Raw genomic sequence first — 19980 nt, 5'->3', positions numbered from 1 at the left:
AATGTCTGCTTTTGGCTCTTACACAGTTCTTTCCCTACCAACTCAGCCATGAATTAAAAAGAATTTAAAAAGATTTCATGCAGAATTTTAAGTTTTAGGGCTGTTACAGGAGCAGTTTCTATAAAAGTCTAGTCCGCCATGTTGCTGGCAGAAGTCTCCCCCTTGTCATTCTATAATTTGTGATTCTAAGATGACTTGATTAGTGACTATTATATTATGATTACATTTGTTACACACCAGCCGTTCCCTATCTGCATGTACCTAGGTCTACACGAGTCCACTAGATTTTGAGTAAAAGAAGGGGAAATTCAGCCATTAATCTGGAATTTCAGTACATTGTTAACATCAAACATTTAGATAATTATTAGATACGTCATCATTTAGATGTGCCATGTTGTTTAGACACAACGGTTTTTATGTCCTGACTTGCCACTTTTGTTTTAGATTTAAAAATAACTCATCCATTTTGGTTTTGGCTCATCTTGTCCTCTCACTGCTGCTCTATCTTTTGTTTAAAAATACCAACTGCATTTTAAAAATAGGAGGCATTATTTTAAAACTAGAGGTTAGTATAAGAGTACAGTTAAGCTGTGGTGGCATATAATTCTGATTATAATCAATTCCCTTCTTGGCATATTCTTTTGAGGATGGGATGACCTAGCAGAAGGCATTAGTACCACCAGTTACACTGATACACTACTGAAATGTTTATTTTGGAGCATTAGGAAAAAACTTGGAAACCAAAGAGTAATTTACGATTGTTAGGGAGTTCACTGAGCCATTTCGGTTATAATTTATTAATCCCATTTTACCCACAAGGAGTTTTAATCAGATGATTTACCAATATATTGAGAAGTGCCACAAACTAGGAGAAAAATAGAAGCAAACATATTAGTTCTTATGAATAAACCAAGCTTCTTCCTCGAATTTTCTTCAGACAGTTTCTAAATAAAGAGATGTGCCAAGTTTACAGTAGAGGGGCCATTGCATTTATTGTTCCATTATTCTACAAGTTGAAATCAAATTGAAACATGTTCTGTAATGTCCCTCTGAAGTCAACAAGGCACAATGAGCACTAGAAACAATTTGTTATTGTTCTAAGCTCTTGTTGGTGTCCACAAATAACCTTATGTGAAAATGACACACAACAATAATTCACCTGAAGAGGGTGGTTAGGGTTTGGGGATTGACTTCAGGAATAAAGATAGATTTGGTCCATAAACGTAAAAAAAAAAAATTTAAAAAAAAATGGGGCGCCTGGGTGGCGCAGTCGGTTAAGCATCCGACTTCAGCCAGGTCACAATCTCGCGGTCCGTGAGTTCGAGCCCCGCGTCGGGCTCTGGGCTGATGGCTCAGAGCCTGGAGCCTGTTTCCGATTCTGTGTCTCCCTCTCTCTCTGCCCCTCCCCCGTTCATGCTCTGTCTCTCTCTGTCCCAAAAATAAATAAACGTAAAAAAAAAAAATTAAAAAAAAAAAAAAAAAGATAGATTTGGTCCATACTACCTACACCCCACCAGTTGAGCTAGCCCAACACCTCATCTGATGACAATAATAAGAGGAATAATAATTCAACAAGCTGATGTTGCTGTAGTGTTTTATAATTTACGAAGAGGTTTTTATTTACCTTATTCAGATTCTCCCACGAGCCCCTTGAGGTCGACGAAGCCATGATTATAAATTCCTCCTGTCACAAATGAGGAAGCCAAGGCTTAGAGAGATTGCACGGCACAGCTGAGACTGAATTTCAAATGTCTTGATTCTCTGCAGAGTGACCTGTCCCCATTCCAATCTGGTCATTTGGCAGAACTCTTGTTGCTGCGGGAGAAGAGTCCAAACAAAACAGAGGATGGATCCTGTCCACATGCCCTTGACATGTTCTGGGACATGATTCCTAACACTCTCATGTTATGAATTTCCTGAGGACTCTTCTGTGATGACCTCTGTGTGCTTAACCAATATCGTAAGCATCAATTGTTTTGGAATAAAACAAAATAAAATCAACCACATAAAAAAACTTTTATCAGAAAGCATTTGGTGAGTACAATGAAGGGAGGGATTGGAAAAGTGAGAAGTGTGATGCTTTGAGAGTTTTATCTTTGTCTTTTCCTGTTATTAATCAAGTTAATCTTGTTTCCTTGCTTCTCAAGGTACAGAGTTTGCTGGAAAATTCCTCATGTTTCATGTCTCCTTTTTTTGATCCCATTTTTGATTGACAGTGGATGGAGGTGGTCAATATACCAGAGCGCCATGAAGTGACAAAGAGCATTTCTTGAAGAAACCTCAGCAGAGTGATGTGAGTGTTTGACAGCTTTTCTTTCACTTGTATGAAGACTGTAAGCTACTTTTCTAAGCCCTCTCCCAGTTTTGACATGCAGGCTCCTGTCCAAGTGTAGACCAGCTTCCTGAAATATTAATTTAGAAATTGTCCAGTAGAGAGATTCAGAATGGCAATAGAAGACAGCATTCTGAGATTTATCAGACTGTTGATTTAGCGTGTTTGGACCTAAAGTTTCTAGTTTCACTGAATTTTATTGTTGTATTTGGGGGCTTTTCTTTTTCAACTGCCATATCCAACCTGTCAGAAGCCCTGTATGGCCCACCATTTCATCATGTGTCTCCCTTCCTCTCTCTGTGATTCCACTACCGTTGCCTCATCCAGGCTTGTGCACTTCTCAAATACATCAGTCCATCAACTTTCTTATTGGTCTCTCCGCCTCCATTTTGGTCCCCACCCACACTCACTCTTCATGGTGCTGAGTGGGATTGTTATAAAAGACAATTCTAATCATGATGCTCCTTATTTTGACTCTTCCGCTGTTGCCTTATAGTTTTAACTAGTTTAGCTCAGAAGACTTTCTAGATGTTGACTCTTCCCTCCTCTATAGCCATGTTTTTCACTCAAGTACCCTTTGTGTAGCCAAACGAAACCACATGCAGTTGTCTGAAGGTACCATGGTATCCCAGAGAAGTTACTTTAATCCTCTGTCAGGGATAACCCTACTGCACACCCAGGTGCTGAACTGATTCCAGAAGGTTTGGGCAGTCAAGGATGATGCGGCAGTGCCAGCCTGACAGCTGGCTCAGCTCCTGCCTGCTTGTGCAGAGAGGCTGCCCATGTGATAGGATTCAGGGACAAGCAGCATCCCTCTCCTCCTCCTTCTCTACATGCCTGCAACTGTGCCGCAAATACAATATTTCCCGGTGATAGTCCTTGTCCCATTAAGATTTTGGCTTCCAATGTCAAATACAACGAAAGTATAAGTGGTCATAACGATGTTTAAATCCATTCTTTAGAAAACTGAACCAGCGGCGCCTGGGTGGCTCAGTTGGTTGAGCGTCCGACTTTGGCTAAGGTCATGAACTCACAGCTTGTGAGTTCAAGCCCCACATCGGGCTTCGTGTGGACAGCTCAGAGCCTGGAGCCTGCGTTGGATTCTGTGTCTCCCTCTCTCTGCCCCTCCCCCACTTGTGCTCTGTCTCTCTGTCTCTCTCTCTCTCAAAAATAAATAAACATTAAAAAAAAATTAAAAACAAAAAAGAAAAGAAAACTGATGCAGAGGCTCCTTTTAAAAAGTTATTTCCCTAAGGGGCACCTGGGTGGCTCAGTCAGGTAAGCGTCCGACTCTTGATTTCAGCTCAGGTAATGATCTCACAGTTCTGTGGGTTTGAGTCCCACATTGGGCTCTGTGCTGATGGCATGGAGCCTGCTTGGGATTCTCTCCCTCTCTCTCTGCCCCTTCCCTGCTCACTCTCTCTCTTTCTTTCAAAAGAAAAAAAAAAAAAAAAAAGGTTGTTTCCCTAAGATCACACAGTGGGCTGGAACCCAGGGGTCTTGGCCTCCCGTTCTGATGCTTCCTATGCCGTGATTCTGCTGCCGGTTAAAGAGGTCATTCTCAGTTCTACGTGTGTAGGATGGCCTGGCATAATGGCTGTGGTGTAGATTCCTGGGCCCTGCCTTCTAGAGCCCTAGAGTTACTAGGTCTCTGTGGACTTGGGAGTCTCCATCTTATGCCATCCCCTGGGGCATTCAGATGCAGGACAGAGATGAAAGGCTAAGCTCATTAGAGTGAGTTCCTTTCTCAGGGGATTTGTGTCTGTTGGGTAACCTAGGTCTGCCAGTTAGGCTTGTATGAAAGCTAAATATTTGAGAGGGGCAGGGATGTAATCTGCTGCCTTATATATGCTTCTTATATAAAATGTTACTTATTTCTGGGGCACCTGGGTGGCTCAGTTAGTTAAGCGTCCAACTCTTGTTTTCGGCTTAGTTGATGATCTCATGGTCTCGTGAGTTCAAGCCCTGTGTTGGGCTTTGTGCTGACAGTGTGGAGCCTACTTGGGATTCTCTGTCTCACTGTCTCTGTCTTTCTTAAAATGCATAAATAAATAAAAACTTCTTTAAAAATGTTATTTATTTTTAAAAAGAACAGAATTAGGCTCTTGAAATTTACCCTCTACTTAGAAACAGTAACTGCCATCAGTGGATATAAGAGGACTAACAGACAAATGTCTGGGGGCGATGTGCACTCAGGGCTCATCAATTCTCCGTCTACCACAGGGCCCTGCTGTCATGCATGGCTCTTGGACTTTCACTGAGAGCCAGTCCCAGTTAGTCACAGTATGGGGAACAGTTGTTGGCCACTTTCCAAGCCTCTGTGGTTTGGGCTATTTGTAGCTTGTCCCTCGATTTCCTGGCATTTTGTCCACAAAGTGCGTAACAGAAGGGAGTGGCATCTTAATCCTTGGCACAGGTTTTATAACCTTCTACAGAATTTCCCAACACTGTGAAAAAAATGGTTCCACGGTTCCTCTTTCTTCTAACCAAAGGTTTGGTTTGGTTTTGTTTTGTTTTAAGGAGACTGGACTGTTTTCTTCTAACTATATAAAACTTTCAAATTAAGTAGAAAACGTTCATGAAAGCACTATTTATAGACTAGAGGGAGCCCTTTAGGGGCAGGATTTGATACTACTCATCTTGTCCCCTTGGGATCAACACTGAGCACGTGTCTTAGTGAGTCTTAGTGGTGTGGTTTTTCTTTGCAGGGGTGATCATTTGGTTCGATAACACCAAAGGCTGGATGAATTTACCCAGAGAGGACCGTAATGAAAATCTGAAATAACCTTTATAATTTTCAAGTGAGGAAATGAAGGCCAAACATGAGAGGCTACAATAAGAGTATACTGGGTACGTATGAATCCAGGGGGCTCTGGATAGGAAGAAAGGAAATGGGTTACATTTCAAGGCATTTATGATTCTCTGATTAACCAGCCTCCCAGGCTTGCCTCCATGGGGTCCATAGGCCCCTAAGATACTGACACATCACCGGACGGGCTGATTGTAAGATTCTCTGGGGTTTTAAATCCAGGTGATCTCCTAACAGCTTTCTGAGCACTTTCATTTGATCTCCTGTTTGTTTCACAACAGGAGATGTAGAGATATCTATGAGAAAGGGAGGGCCTTTGATTTTGAAGGGCAGCATTCCTGGGCACAGTCATGGCTTACTTCTTTTGAAGAAAGGAGGTTAGGGTTTTAGTAATAGCGGAATCATTTCTCCTTGACAGAGAAGGAGCTTCATTTCAGTTTAGCCTGCGTCTTAGTGATAATGGGTATGTGTGTGTGTGTGTGTGTGTGTGTGTGTATAGTAGATGTATGTATATATATGTATACTAGGTGTATGGTATATGTATATGTATATGTATATGTGTATGTGTATATATATATGTATATATATGCTAACAGTGTCTATCTGTCCCTGAAGTTGTGGATGTTTCCTGATTTTATGGCATTAGTGTCTCCTGGCATCTCAGTGGAGGACACCTCACTTTAGATTTCAATCCAATAGAATCTGGACTCTCTCTGATCCCTCAGTGACTCTTCAGGCAAGGACACTGGTGGGGAAGGTGGATTGAAAACCAATGGAGACTTAGATGGGAATCCCTTATTAAGTATGCTAAAAAGATAATTTTTGACGTTCCACTCTTATAACATTTTATCTCTGTATTAAAAGAACAGGGTAAACTAAGTCTGTGATAGCCTTTAACACCTTTTTCCTTTTCCCTCATATTCCTTCTTATTTAAAATTAAATCTTTCCACGGACTGGACACTAAGAGCTGACTTCTCTGTGCAGTGTCACAGTGTTGCTGGACTGTTCCTCTCTATTTCCTAATCACAGTCCCTCAACTTTCCCAAGGTTTATTCCCACTTCAGCTTCAGTCTCTGCTTAACCCTCTACTCCTTAAAAATAAGGCCTTCCCAGGGCGCCTGGGTGGCGCAGTCGGTTAGGCGTCCGACTTCAGCCAGGTCATGATCTCGCGGTCCGTGAGTTCGAGCCCCGAGTCAGGCTCTGGGCTGATGGCTCAGAGCCTGGAGCCTGTTTCCGATTCTGTGTCTCCCTCTCTCTCTGCCCCTCCCCCATTCATGCTCTGTCTCTCTCTGTCCCAAAAATAAATAAACGTTGAAAAAAAAAAAATAAGGCCTTCCCAGGCTCTTCTTCATAACCTAACAATCTCTTATCTCCCCTTTCTCAACATCCTAGTCTCATTTCCTGCTTGTTTTTTTGTATCACCACTCTGTTAGTTCGACTTGTTTAGCTAGAAATTGAGCTCTCTAAGGATAGGGATTTTTATGTGTTTTGTTTATGTGCTGTGTCCTTAGCACCTTGAAGACTATCTGATGCACAGCAATTGCTGAATAAATGTTTGTTGGATGAATCGAATGTGTGGGGAGGTAAAATACTGAAGTGAAGTACTGCTAGAGCAAAGAAAGAAGAAAAACGTAAACATAAGCTTAGCGTCTCCTCTCCTGCTGCCGGCTTCTTAGCACTCCCAGATCCCATGTTCTGAGATGTGTGACCAGAGTCTGCGTTAGATAAATAGGTTAAGGACAAAAAGGCAGGGGGCACCAAACTGTGTCTTGTAACCGAGAAGCACAGGCTTGGGTCTGGGGATGCAAAACAGCTCAAGGACCCTGGCTCTCCAGCAGTTTGTTCTCTGCTTCTACAGTACTTCTTGGCTTCATTCTTCTGGTGCCCTCACATGGCGGAGAGGACATAGCTGCTGCGAGCTCTAAAATAGTATCTTTAGGGGTACCTGGCTGGCTCAGTCAGTCAAACATGTGACTTTTGATCCTGGGGTTGTGAGTTCAAGCCCCATGTTGGGTGAAGAGCTTAAAATAAGTGAGTAAGTCAGTAAGTAAATAGTACCTTTATAGCTCTCAGTTGGAAAGAACATTTTTCTCACTGTCTGCATATAAAATTCTGGAAAGTAACTCCATTTGGTCTAACTTGGCCAACTCTTCCAACTACGGTCTCTAACCAGTCCAAGCTCCTCTGCTCGCCATATGACAGACCAGTAAGTCAAGAGGCAAGATGTTGGGGCAAGGAAAGCAACTTTATGTGGAAAGCCAGCTTACCAAGGAAATGGCAGACTACTGTCCCAAACAACCATGTCCTCTAACAATGAAATTTAACCTTCTTTTATGTCAGCAAAAGGGGAAGCGGGAGAGGGTTGAGTCAATGGGTGATTAATATCTGTAGACTTCTGAGGAAAGTCACGTAACTTCTTTGTCCTTGGTCAATTGATCTTTGTGTACAGACATCTGGTCATGTTGTTCCTGTAAATCTTAGACATAGCATAGTCATTTCTGCATGTACTTCCTTATTTCCCCAAGAGAGGTAGGTTTCGGGGTGTGGAGGGGGGTAAGCAGTTTTCACAAATCTTAGCTGTAAGCAAAATTCCTTCAGTGATTAACATGCCTATGTGGAGGGCCCATCAGAAGTTTCTAAGCTATAGGTCACAGTACCCGGGAGATAGAAACAATATGGAGTCAGACATGCTAAGCTTCTCCCTGGTACAGATCTAAGCTCTAAGAAAGCAGGAACATTTTTACTTTTGCTCACTGCTGAATTTTAAGATCCTAGAATAGTACATGGCACAAAGTAGGTGCTTAATAATTGCTGAAGGGACAAATGAATCACTGTGACAGGAACAGGATGCTGACTGGCAGCTCCACTATCATCAGATGAAATGAGGGAGGTGTTGTTAGCCCTGCCCCCCACCAAAAATATTAAATAGACCAAGAGAGGACGGGATGCTGGGCAGCTAAAATATTAGGTGACCACCATAGAGTCTAAAAGTCTTTATGATTATTTTTTTCAATCAGAAGTAGTAATTTTCCATTGTAATCTAAGAGTGCCTTTCTGGGAGAGCTTTGAGTGAAGGGGTTAAGGATTAAGATTGACATGAACTGTGGCCATCTTCCACGTGTTAGCATGTTAGGACAAAATGCCATCTTTCTAGTAAAAACTTTTACAGAAATGAAAAGATTAAATGTGTAAAGGGACTGATGGATGGATACATAGGCACACTTAGATCATTTTAGAAATTGGTAAACAATATCACACTTGAATTTTAAAAAATTTAAATGTAGGAAGGAATATATGTAGTGCATTTTCACAGATTAAAAGAAGGAAAAGTCCGGGGCGCCTGGGTGGCTCAGTCGGTTAAGTGTCCGACTTCGGCTCCGGTCATGATCTCGCGGTCCGTGAGTTTGAGCCCCATGTCGGGCTGTGTGCTGACAGCTCAGAGCCTGGAGCCTGTTTCCGATTCTGTGTCTCCCTCTCTCTCTGACCCTCCCCCCGTTCGTGCTCTGTCTCTCTCTGTCTCAGAAATAAATAAATGTTAAAAAAAAAAATTTTTTTTTTTTTTTAAATAAAAGAAGGAAAAGTCCTCTATGGGCAACTCAGCAAAATTTCCTAACATTTACATTAGAAATTTAAAAATCTCTAAAATTATTTAAAAAAATTTTTTTAATGTTTTATTTAATTTTGAGACAGAGTATGAGCAGGGACAGGGCAGAGAGAGAGGGAGACACAGAATCCAAAGCAGTCTCCAGGCTCCGAACTGTCAGCACAGAGCCGGACGCAGGGCTTGAACTCATGAACCGGGAGATCATGACCTGAGCTGAAGTTGGATGCCCAACCAACTGAGCCACCTGGGTGGCCCTAAAATTATTTTTATATTCTGGTTAGTGAAAATAGGAGTTTTTCCAAAAATGTCTCCTGAGGAAATAATAACAAATGTGCAAAAAATTATGTAAAGTCACAATTGCAGTTACTTATAATAGAAAAAAAAAACCCACAACTGCTAAAAAACAGGAATTAGCTAACCTGTGGTATATTCGTATATAGAATAAGACCAAAGTCATGTTTTAGAACACAATAACACAGAAAATTATTCCCAGGATACTGTTAATTGAAAAAAGCATGATTGGAGATCATGATGTGGAGCATGATTCCAGTTTTATTTAAATACCTATAATTTGAACAGTGTGGTTCTCTTGACAAAAAGGATTAAATTATTACTGGTGGATTTTATTTTTTTCCTTTGTGCTTTTCTGTGAATTTTGAATTTTTTGTGTGTGAACATGTATTTCTTTTGTAACAACATCAAACACAAAAGACCTTAACATATTTGTTTGTAATTTTTCCAACATTCTTTGTATATAGAGCTTAAATAGCTAACCAGTCTTATGAAGTACTCCTGGTTATATTTGGCATGCTGAAATTTATACTGAGGCATTTTTTTATTAATTTTTTTTCAAAATATAATTTATTGTCAAGTTGGCTAACATACAGCGTGTCGAGTGTGCTCTTGGTTTGGGGGTAGATTCCCATGGTTCATCACTTACATACAACACGCAGTGCTCATCCCAACAAGTGCCCTCCTCAATGTATACTGAGGCATTTTAAAATGTATACATCCTGTGGGCCTTTTCTTCTTTTTGGCTAGAGGGATTTGGTCCTGTAGCTTTTGTTTCTGCCATAATTGCACATGCTACCACTTTTCAAATGATCTGCACCAAAATTCCCTGCAAGAAGAAAGTGTCTAGGAGTTACTGCAGAGAACCCACAGGAAGCATAAAATGAAACTTTACCTGTAATGGAAGTAGGTAGGAGTGCCTGGTTGGCTCTGTCCATGGAGCATTGGACTCTTGGTCTTGGGGTTGTGAGTTCAAGCCACATGCTGGGTGAAGAGATAACATAAATGTGACAGAAGCCTCGATTTGCTTTCTCTTGTAAAATCTACCACCAATGGGATGCTAGCAAGCACTGTGAAGAGCTCAACTACGGGATCTGTGGATAGAATTAGAACAATGTGGGAGGAATGGACAAGGTAACTTCAAGAGGACTGATTAATTAAAAGAATAGCAGAATGGTGTAAGGCACATGGGAAATCAGAAACATTTCTTGTTTTCATGCAAACAGGCTTGGGGCCGGGAGGTGGGGGCAGACGAAACAAATAGAAGCTGAAGCAAATCCACTATATTACTTAAGAAAATGTGTTCCTAAATCTGTCTTCACAGGGCTGAAGTGATTCCACAGGTCCAATGTTTTGTTCTTTCATTCAAGCCCAGAGAAAACACTGGTATCACCACTGATCCATTTTTTTTTAATGTTTAATTCTTTTTTTTTTTTTAATTTTTTTTTCCAACGTTTTTATTTATTTTTGGGACAGAGAGAGACAGAGCATGAACGGGGGAGGGGCAGAGAGAGAGGGAGACACAGAATCGGAAACAGGCTCCAGGCTCTGAGCCATCAGCCCAGAGCCCGACGCGGGGCTCGAACTCACGGACCGCGAGATCGTGACCTGGCTGAAGTCGGACGCTCAACCGACTGCGCCACCCAGGCGCCCCTTAATGTTTAATTCTTAAAGAAAGTACAACTTTTATTTTCGAGTGTCTCAGTGATGTTCATGGTTCCGCATGTGTATAACAAAAATTGACAGAAAAATATGTTGTTTACCTTGAGAGGAACAAAGCAGTCAGAAAAAATTGTAGAGAAGTGTCAGTCACTCAAGAAAGAATGTAGATTTAAGTAATAGTTGCAACAAAAGTCTTTAAGATTTTAATCATCTTAATTGGCAAGAATATACCATAGTTTCAGCAAGAAAGCCCAAACTTAAGAGAAGATAGATTATTTAAAATAAGTTTCCTACACCCAAAAAACAAATAATCCAGTGAAGAAATGGGCAGAAGACATGAATATACACGTCTCTAAAGAAGACATCCAGATGGCTAACAGGCACATGTAAAGATGCTCAACGTCGCTCCTCATCAGGGAAATACAAATCAAAACCACACTCAGATATCACCTCACGCCAGTCAGAGTGGCTAAAATGAACAAATCAGGAGACTGTAGATGCTGGAGAGGATGTGGAGAAACCGGAACCCTCTTGCACTGTTGGGAATGCAAACTGGTGCAGCCACTCTGGAAAACAGTGTGGAGGTTCCTCAAAAAATTAAAAATAGACCTACCCTATGACCCAGCAGTAGCACTGCTAGGAATTGACCCAAGGGATACAGGAGTGCTGATGCATAGGGGCACTTGTACCCCAATGTTTATAGCAGCGCTCTCAAGTTGGAAAGAGTCTAAATGTCCATCAACTGATGAATGGATAAAGAAATTGTGGTTTCTATACACAGTGGAGTACTACTTGGCAATGAGAAAGAATGAAGTATGGCCCTTTGTAGCAACATGGATGGAACTGGAGAGTGTTATGCTAAGTGAAATAAGCCATACAGAGAAAGACAGATACCGTATGTTTTCACTCTTATGTGGATCCTGAGAAACTTAACAGAAGACCATGGGGGAGGGGAGGGAAAAAAAAAGAGAGGGTGAGAGCCAAACCATAAGAGACTCTTAAAAACTAAGAATAAACTGAGGGTTGATGGGGGGTGGAAGGGAGGGGAAAGTGGGTGATGGGCACTGAGGAGGGCACCTGTTGGGATGAGCACTGGGTGTTGTATGGAAACCAATTTGACAATAAATTTCATATTAAAAAAAATTAAATAAGTTTCCTATAGAGAACTACCTTAAAGAAACAATAATATGGGAAGACTACTTTGCTCAGAATAGTTGAAAAGTTAGAAAACTTTGTATGTCTAGTAACAGAGCAGCGGTTATATGATACATTGTCATATATCCACCCACTGTAACAGGATAAAAATATTAAAATGATGGTTATAAACACTCTGTAGCAGCATATAAATATTTATGCCCTAACGTTAGTTAAAACTATAAAGGTGCCTGGGTGACTCAGTTGGTTAAGCATCTAACTTTGGCTCAGGTCATGATCTCCCAGTTTGTGAGTTCGAGCCCTGTGTCAGGCTCTGTGCTGACAGCTCAGAGCCTGGAACCGGCTTCTCTCTGTGTCTCCCTCTCTCTCTGCTCCTCCCCTGCTGTCACTCTTTCTCTCTCTCAAAAACAAATAAACAGGGGCACCTGGGTGGCTCAGTCAGTTGAGTGTCTGACTTCAGCTCAGATCATGATGTCATGGTTTGTGGGTTCGAGCCCTGCGTCGGGCTCTGTGCTGACAGCTCAGGGCCTGCAGCCTGCTTCAGATTCTGTCTTCAGCTCTCTCTGCCCCTCCCCCACTTGTGCTCTGTCTCTCTGTCTCTAAAACAAATAAACATTAAAAAAATTAAATAAACATTAAAAATATTAAAAAAACTATAGATATAGCTTTGTATATATATATATGGTTTTATATATATATATATAGTTAAAACTATATGTATTGTTTTATATATAGATATGGCATATCTTAAAAAATTAATGGAAGGAAACATTCCAGTATATATTCCATTTCATTATTTTTTTTTCTTATGTGTGCTAATAATATCAGTTAGAACAGGGGTGTTTTATTTTTCATCTTCCAAAATTTCCGTACTGTGATTCTATGAAAAAAAAACTTTTAAAAAATTCAGTCAGGTTTATCCCAAGATTGAAAAAAAAAAAAAACAAAATAACTACTCTGAGTTAGGCCCCTCTAAGAATCTGAGGTTAAGCTGACCTCATGTTGATTTTCTTATTTTATAAAACATAATGGAAATTATAAAATTTACTATATTTTTACATTGACATGGAATATATAGTTTCCCCAGGTGTCCACATTTCTTTTAAGGCACAGACATTTCTTCTACTTAGGATTAGATGAGTAATGCATTTGGAAATTATTTAAAAAATAAAAATTTTATTAAAACGAGAGCTAATAGTATCATTATCTCTATTAGCTATGGTATAGAGTTGTGAATACACTAGACACATGCTCACTAAATGTGTATTAAATGGATCAGTGAACTCATGGGACTAGAGACACCTGAGTCAAAAGATGGTTTTTCACGGGATACCTGGGTAACTCAGTTGGTTGAGCGCCTGACTTTGGCTCAGGTCATAATCTCATGGTTCTTGAGTTCAAGCCTTGCGTCGGGCTTTGTGCTGACAGCTTGGAGCCTGGAGCCAACTTTGGATTCTGTGTGTGTGTGTCTCTCTGTCCCTACCCCCCCCATCTCAAATAAATAAACATTAAAAAAAATCCAAATTTATATCTGGTTTAAATTGATTTCGAAGGACTATCAAAGGAAGCTTGTATTGAAACAAGGACTCAAGAGCCGGTCTAAGGGCAGCATGGATGGCTCGGAGGTTAGACCTACTGAACTAGGTTGTGGGGATTAGAGGGAGAGGATAATGTGGGCTCATAGGAACCTCAATTCTGTGATTATTTTTATTTAGCAATATCTGGAAGAGCCAAGTCCTTCTCCACAGGCCATATGTATCCACGAGGAAATGCCAGAGCTGTCCATCACTGGGGCCTCTCCCTGCTCACCAGCCAAGGTTGCTACCAGGAGTCCTCAATCTGCTAAGAGTAGGATTGGGGTAACTACCTTGATAAGCTGGATTTTAATTTTTGTTTGTTTAGGATAAAGAATCTTCCTGCCTTGATAGGATGTACTGGACTATTTGAAAACTGTGTCAGTTGGGTGAGGCCTAGACACAAGCTGGCCTATGTGAAAAATTTAGTTTAATGGGTAAAAGGATGCCTCCACCTTAAGCATGAAAACCAGAGTTTACAAAAAGTTAAACATTCATTGTAGAAATGGCCCTTCTTTAATAGATGTGAGGTGATAGGTCTCCCTTAGTAACCAAATTTGTCTGTAGAAATTCCAGTATATTCCACGGTTCCCTATGTAGGTATTTCTGGGATTCCCTGCAAGATGCTTATAGGAGAGGAACTGGTCACAGTTTTTGCCACTTCAACCATCTAGTTGCTGCTCTCTGTCCTCTGTCAGTGTATTTTCTGCCAACTCATCTGAACCCACTGCTTCCATAGATCTCATCCCCTCTAGCTGGATGCCTCTTGACTATTTTCCCCCAGGTGGGCACAGTCAGGTCCCTTAATCCCCCATAATCACCTATTAGATGGTCCAAAGCTTTATGAAGGCTTGTAAGGCTTTAAGGCTTGAAGGTTTTATGAAGGTTTCAGAAGAAAATAACAGCAAAGAGGATACAAAAAGAATGTTAGTTACGGCGGCCTTCAAAGCCCCTTCATGAGGTCAACTACAAGGTGTACCTCTTTCCCCAACTCCCCCTCCAGGGTAGCCCCCAGCCTGCTGCTTAACCACCCCCCAGGGCAGTGCCCTCTAGCACATCTCTCTTAACTGGAGTCTAGGCCCCCAAACGCTAAAGGTCCCCAAGCATCCATGTTTCCCCACGCCTTTCAAGGGTGACTGGGAATATTCATTCATTGAAGGGAAGAGGCCACAGGAATAAGGTTTTTGTGCTATCTTTCCCAATCGGATGGGGGCCCCAAAGGTGGGGTGACCCGATTGGGTGGAAGCTGGAGGTACCGGCAGTGAAAGAATTCACCCAAGGCAGAACAAAAGAGACAGAAGTTGACTGAATGAGTACACCACCAGGGAGCCACAGGCAGGACAGCAAAGGAGAGACTGTCTACCATGAGGGAGTGGTGAGGGGCCACAGTTATAGGATGGAGGGAGGGAGGACGGGGATAGAATTTTCCCTTTTTGGTAATCTTAGGAACTGTACCTGGTTGTAACTGGTCTCTTCGGGCCTATGGTTGTTTCCGGGTGGCCACTTAACGAGACCGTTTGCGTTCAGTTCAGTGGTCAGTGGTCGCCATGGGCCTTTTTGCATTGCTCAAGTTTCTGTTGCTCAAGCGTGTTGCCTAAAAGCAGCCTCTACGGTTTTCTCAGAAAGCTCTGGAATGAGTCAGAACTCTGAAGCTTAACAATAATACATCAGGGTGTTTCATTGTCCATGACACCAATTATGGGATAAAGAGCCGAGGCCCGGGATGGGCTGCACCAGTCCCAGCCTGTTCTTTTTTTGACATTCTTGGTGGCGCTGTAGGGTGAGGAGAGCATCAGGACTCCAGACAGACCTCTCTTGGATGCTGGCTCTTCCATCCCATCTCTGCAGCCGAGAGAGACACATTACTTGGCCACATGCATTCATGTCCCACATGCACTCGTGTGTACGAATAGGACATTAAAATTCCACACTCAGAGAAGAAACATTTCTCTGTTGGCTATATAAACTGTAGAAAGCTACATCTGTTTTTTAAAAATCTTCCCACTTGACATTTCTAAACCGAGCCTTTGGCTTGCGATGGAACAGAGTACATCTGCGTTTGCATTTTAGGTGTTTAGGTGCATGTTTAGGGCTATGGGTGGGTACTGCATAACCTTAGGACCTACTCAGGTGGCTTTTCATGGAAGAGAAGAGCGCTCACCCCGCAAAGCAAACCCAACCCACCGCCCTTGAAGAACCAGTCTGCTTGCAACTTTTCCAGCTTGAAAATAAAACATACGAAAGAAGAGTTATGAAGAAAGACTAGCCCTACCAGATATTGAAAGGCACAAAGTTGGAGTAATTAAATCAGCTTATAATCAAGGTACAAGTAGTAAATCAGTGAAACAGATTACTGAGTCTAGAAATACCCTGCATATGTTTTGAATTTGACATGTAGGATAGTATTTGGAATTAATAAGCCAAAATTAGATTTTGTAATAAATTACATTTGAACAACTGCAAATTTAGGAACAGTATACAGTTGGTTCCTTACTTTATGTCCTACACCAGTGTAAATTGCAAATGATTAAAACACACTTAAAGAATTGAGTAATGGGGCGCCTGGATGGCTCCGTCGATTGGGCATCCAACTTTAGTTCAGGTCATAATCTCACAGTCCATGGGTTTGAGCCCTGCATCGGGCTCTGTGCTGACAGCTCAGAGCCTGGGGCCTGCTTCAGATTCTGTGTCTTCCTTTCTCTCTGCCCCTTCCTGCTTGCACTCTCTCTCTCACTCTTGCTCTCTCTCTCTCTCTCTCAAAAATAAATAAACATTAAAAAAAATTTTTTTAAAGAATTGAGTAATAATAGTGCTGGAAGAAAATACCCATAATTTAAAAAATAATTTGGAGTGGGGAACCTCTTGGGGTCTGACATAAAACCCAGAAGTTATAAAGCACAAGGTTAATAAATTGGGTTATGTTTTTAATGATGTGAAAACTTCAGTGTTGTAACAATACTGCAAAAAAGTACAAACAGTTCAAAGGCTGAAGTAGGAAAAATTGTGAATGTATATGATAAAGATAGAATAATTTCATAAATACATGTGTATATTCTTACAAGAAGAGTAATGAGCAATCCAAGAGAAAATGAGGAAAAGATACAAATAGGTAGTTCACGAAGGAAATGTGTTTCTGGGTATGTATCTGTGTGCGTACAACCAGGGCATTATAAATGCACACTTAGGATTTGTGAGTGGGGGTGTTCTTAATTTTATTCATAATTAAAGAAATGAAAAGTAAAAAAATACAATTTTCACCTACTGGCAAATACTGCATGCTGGCAAGGACGTGGAAAAGCCAACATTTTGCTTTCAATTATTGTTGAGAGCAACATGACTTCATGTATCTAAATTTGCAATGTGCATCCTTTTTAAGCCAAAGATTCCACTTCTAAAGGTATGCTGCCACAGGTACACAAAGATATAGGTACAAATAATGTAACCTCAACATGGCTTGTAATAACAAACGACTGGAAGTTACCTAATGGCAACGAACGAGAGGGCTCATTAAATTATAGTCTGCCCAAACAATATTCAGTTCTTAAGAAGAATGAATTAGATCCGAGTATACTGACACGGAAAAATGTCCACGTATATTGAGTTTAAAAGCAAGCGATGGAACAGTATGCTTTGTGTGATTCCCATTTGAATATTTAAAAAAAGTATTATATATAGATTTAATTACATGGATATAAATCATTTCTTTTTTTAATGTTTATTTATTTTTGAGAGAGAGAGAGAGAGAGAGAAAGAGACAGAGTGTGGGTGGAGGAGGGGCAGAGAAGGAGGGAGACACAGAATCTGAAGCAGGCTTCAGGCTCTGAGCTGTCAGCACAGAGCCGGGTGCGGGCCCGAACTCACTAACTATGAGATCATGACCTGACCTGAAGTCAGACTTAACCGACTGGACTGAGCCACCTAGGCACCCCATTCATTTCTTTTCTTTTTCTTTCTTTCTTTCTTTCTTTCTTTCTTTCTTTCTTTCTTTCTTTCTTCCTTTCCTTTCTTTCTTTCTCTCTCTTCCTTCCTTCCTTTCTTCCTTCCTTTCTTTCTTTCTTTCTTTCTTTCTTTCTTTCATTTTTATTTATTTATTTATTTATTTATTTATTGACAGAGAGAGTGTGTGCAAGCAGGGGAGGGGCAGAGAGAGAGAGAGAGAGAGAATCCCAAGCTGCACTGTCAGTGCAGAGCCCGACATGGGGCTCAAATTCACCAACTGTGAGCCAAAATCAAGACTCAGTCTTGACCCCATTTGGCGTAACAGACTGAGCCACCCGGGTGCCCCACATGTGCAGAAATTATTTCTTGAAGCGGGGTGCCTGGGTGGCACAGTCGGTTAAGCATCCAACTTCAGCCAAGTCACGATCTCGCGGTCCGTGAGTTCGAGCCCCGCGTCAGGCTCTGGGCTGATGGCTCAGAGCCTGGAGCCTGTTTCCGATTCTGTGTCTCCCTCTCTCTCTGCCCCTCCCCCATTCATGCTCTGTCTCTCTCTGTCCCCAAAATAAATAAATGTTGAAAAAAATTAAAAAAAAAATTATTTCTTGAAGGATATAAAGTAAACCATGGAGTGTGGTTGCCTGTGGCCACGTTCACTGAGGAATAGGGAGAGGGATTTTACTTTTCACCGTGTACCATTCTGCATAATTGAAGATTTTACTCTGAATATGTACTATTTTTATGATATATGTCAAATTTAATCTTTGAGAATAGTCTTGGCTAGGACCGCAAATTATATTTAGGAGGTGTAGGTATCTGTGTTTGCCTCAAGGTTGAGGAAGCCACATGGGGTTAGGAGCACATGTGATCATTTCACAAACGGCTTCTCTACCTCTTGCCTTGCTAAGGAATCCGGTGTGGCAGATCACCTTTGGGCAACCCTGAGGTGAAACAGGAAAGTCTCCAAGGAACCTTCTGTCCATCCTTCCTCTTCTCTTTCCCTTTCTGCAGCTCTGCCCTGCTGTGGTGCTGAGCAGAGGGTGGTCCCTGGCACCGCTCTACCTCTCTGGGCTTCAGAGGGCCCCCACCCTGGGTTTGGTACTAGCCTGTCACTGTACCCCCACCTTACCTCCCTCTTGAAAAAAGAGATGGCACAAGAGAGTAGCCATTGTAACTGAGAAGACTCTGCCAGACTTCGTCTACTAGGCTCCAGCATGAAGGTTCTGGAACGGAAAGAACTACCCCACGTCTAATTACTATAAATGTGCTTGTGCATTAGAAAACATTTGAGTTGCTCAATGGCAACAGCTTGAGAACTGCTCAGGGCATATTAGGAAAAATGAAAAGTCTTTGATGTAGCCTGCATTTGTTGTCACTGTGGAAAGAAAGTTCTTACTGAAGGAACTCTGGAGTTTGACAAGTCTTGAATGTTTTTGTCTTTCCTCGTTCCCCTTTCTTCTCTGGGAAGCCAGACAGCATCCTTATAGCTGAGTGTTCATAACTGCCTGAGGAGATGGCTGCTGAATATTCTTCCAGCTTTACTTCCTTTTCTTCTATACCCAAAGCAGCATTTAAGCTCCAGTCAATGGTGTGGAAATGACAGGATTCTCATGACAGGATGGGAGGCTAAGGACCTGGAAAGTTTCATTATGGATAAGTCAGTGCCCTCCAGGAAAAGCTGGATGGCAGTTCAGTTTGACTTTGCTGGTGAGGGGGGTGCTCTGAGCTCCCTGGGCAGAGAGGGTAGCTGCCTCTGGCCTGCACATATTTTTCAGTCTGGGATATATGCCTGAGAAGTCACTCTCCATAGTTACAGTGACTTATTTGAGGTACGGAGCTCCCAGTGGGTAGGGAAATGTCAGGTGTGTAAGCCAGAGGCTGTGTGTTGCAGTGTGGGCATGTATGTGGGCTTCAGATAGGAAAAACTGAGACCAATTATATCATTTCTTCTTCGGGCTCTGGTTCTGGAGGCTTCCTGCTTCAGATGGCTTGTTCAGGAGGAGTAGACTCTCAGTCCCTCTCAGTGTGATGCTGTGATGTACCTGCATGGTCATGTGGTAGAGTATATATGCATGTGTGCATGCACACGCGTGTGTGTGTGTGTGTGTGTGTGTGTGTGTGTGTGTGAGACAGAGAGAGACAGAGAGAGAGAGAGATGGGGAAAGAAAGTGATAGAGCTAGAGATACTTTGAGAAAGAGAGAGGTTTAGGCTATACGTGAACTAATTCAGACAAATGAATTGTTACCATATATTTGTCACGTAAGAGCTTATAGGGACACCGGGGTGGCTCAGTCGGTTAGGCCTCCAACTTCAGCTCAGGTCATGATCTCATGGTTCGTGAGTTTGAGTCCCGTGTTGGGCTCTGTGCTGACAGCTCAGAGCCTGAAGCCTGCTTCAGATTCTGTGTCTCCCTCTCTCCCTGCCCTTCCCCCACTCATTCTCTCTCTCTCTCTCTCTGAAAAAATAAACATGAAAAAAATAAAAATAAAAAGAGCTTACATTTTATGCAAACTCTTTTAATTAGGGTGTAGGCTAACTTTTGATAAAATTGCTTATATCTGCTTCTCAAATCAAAGAGTCTTCTCCAAATCATCTTATTGGTAATTGCACCATTC

General features: G+C 41.7%; 1 long non-coding RNA gene across 1 annotated transcript in view; it reads left to right on the top strand.

The window, feature by feature from the left end:
- The first annotated feature begins 1629 nt into the window (after window positions 1-1629).
- Window positions 1630-19980, top strand: part of LOC121036981 (uncharacterized) — a 29153-nt gene continuing 10802 nt past the window's right edge. The window contains exons 1-3 of the long non-coding RNA XR_005793555.1: window positions 1630-2034; window positions 2148-2293; window positions 5041-5182. This is a non-coding gene — a long non-coding RNA (uncharacterized LOC121036981). The remainder of the gene's footprint in view (window positions 2035-2147; window positions 2294-5040; window positions 5183-19980) is intronic.

This window comes from Herpailurus yagouaroundi, unplaced genomic scaffold, assembly GCF_014898765.1.
Source record: "Herpailurus yagouaroundi ecotype Mexico unplaced genomic scaffold, PumYag 163, whole genome shotgun sequence".
Taxonomy (NCBI): Eukaryota; Metazoa; Chordata; class Mammalia; order Carnivora; family Felidae; genus Herpailurus; species Herpailurus yagouaroundi.
The sequence above is the reverse complement of the archived record's forward strand: the minus strand, read 5'-3'. Positions and strand labels throughout refer to the sequence as shown.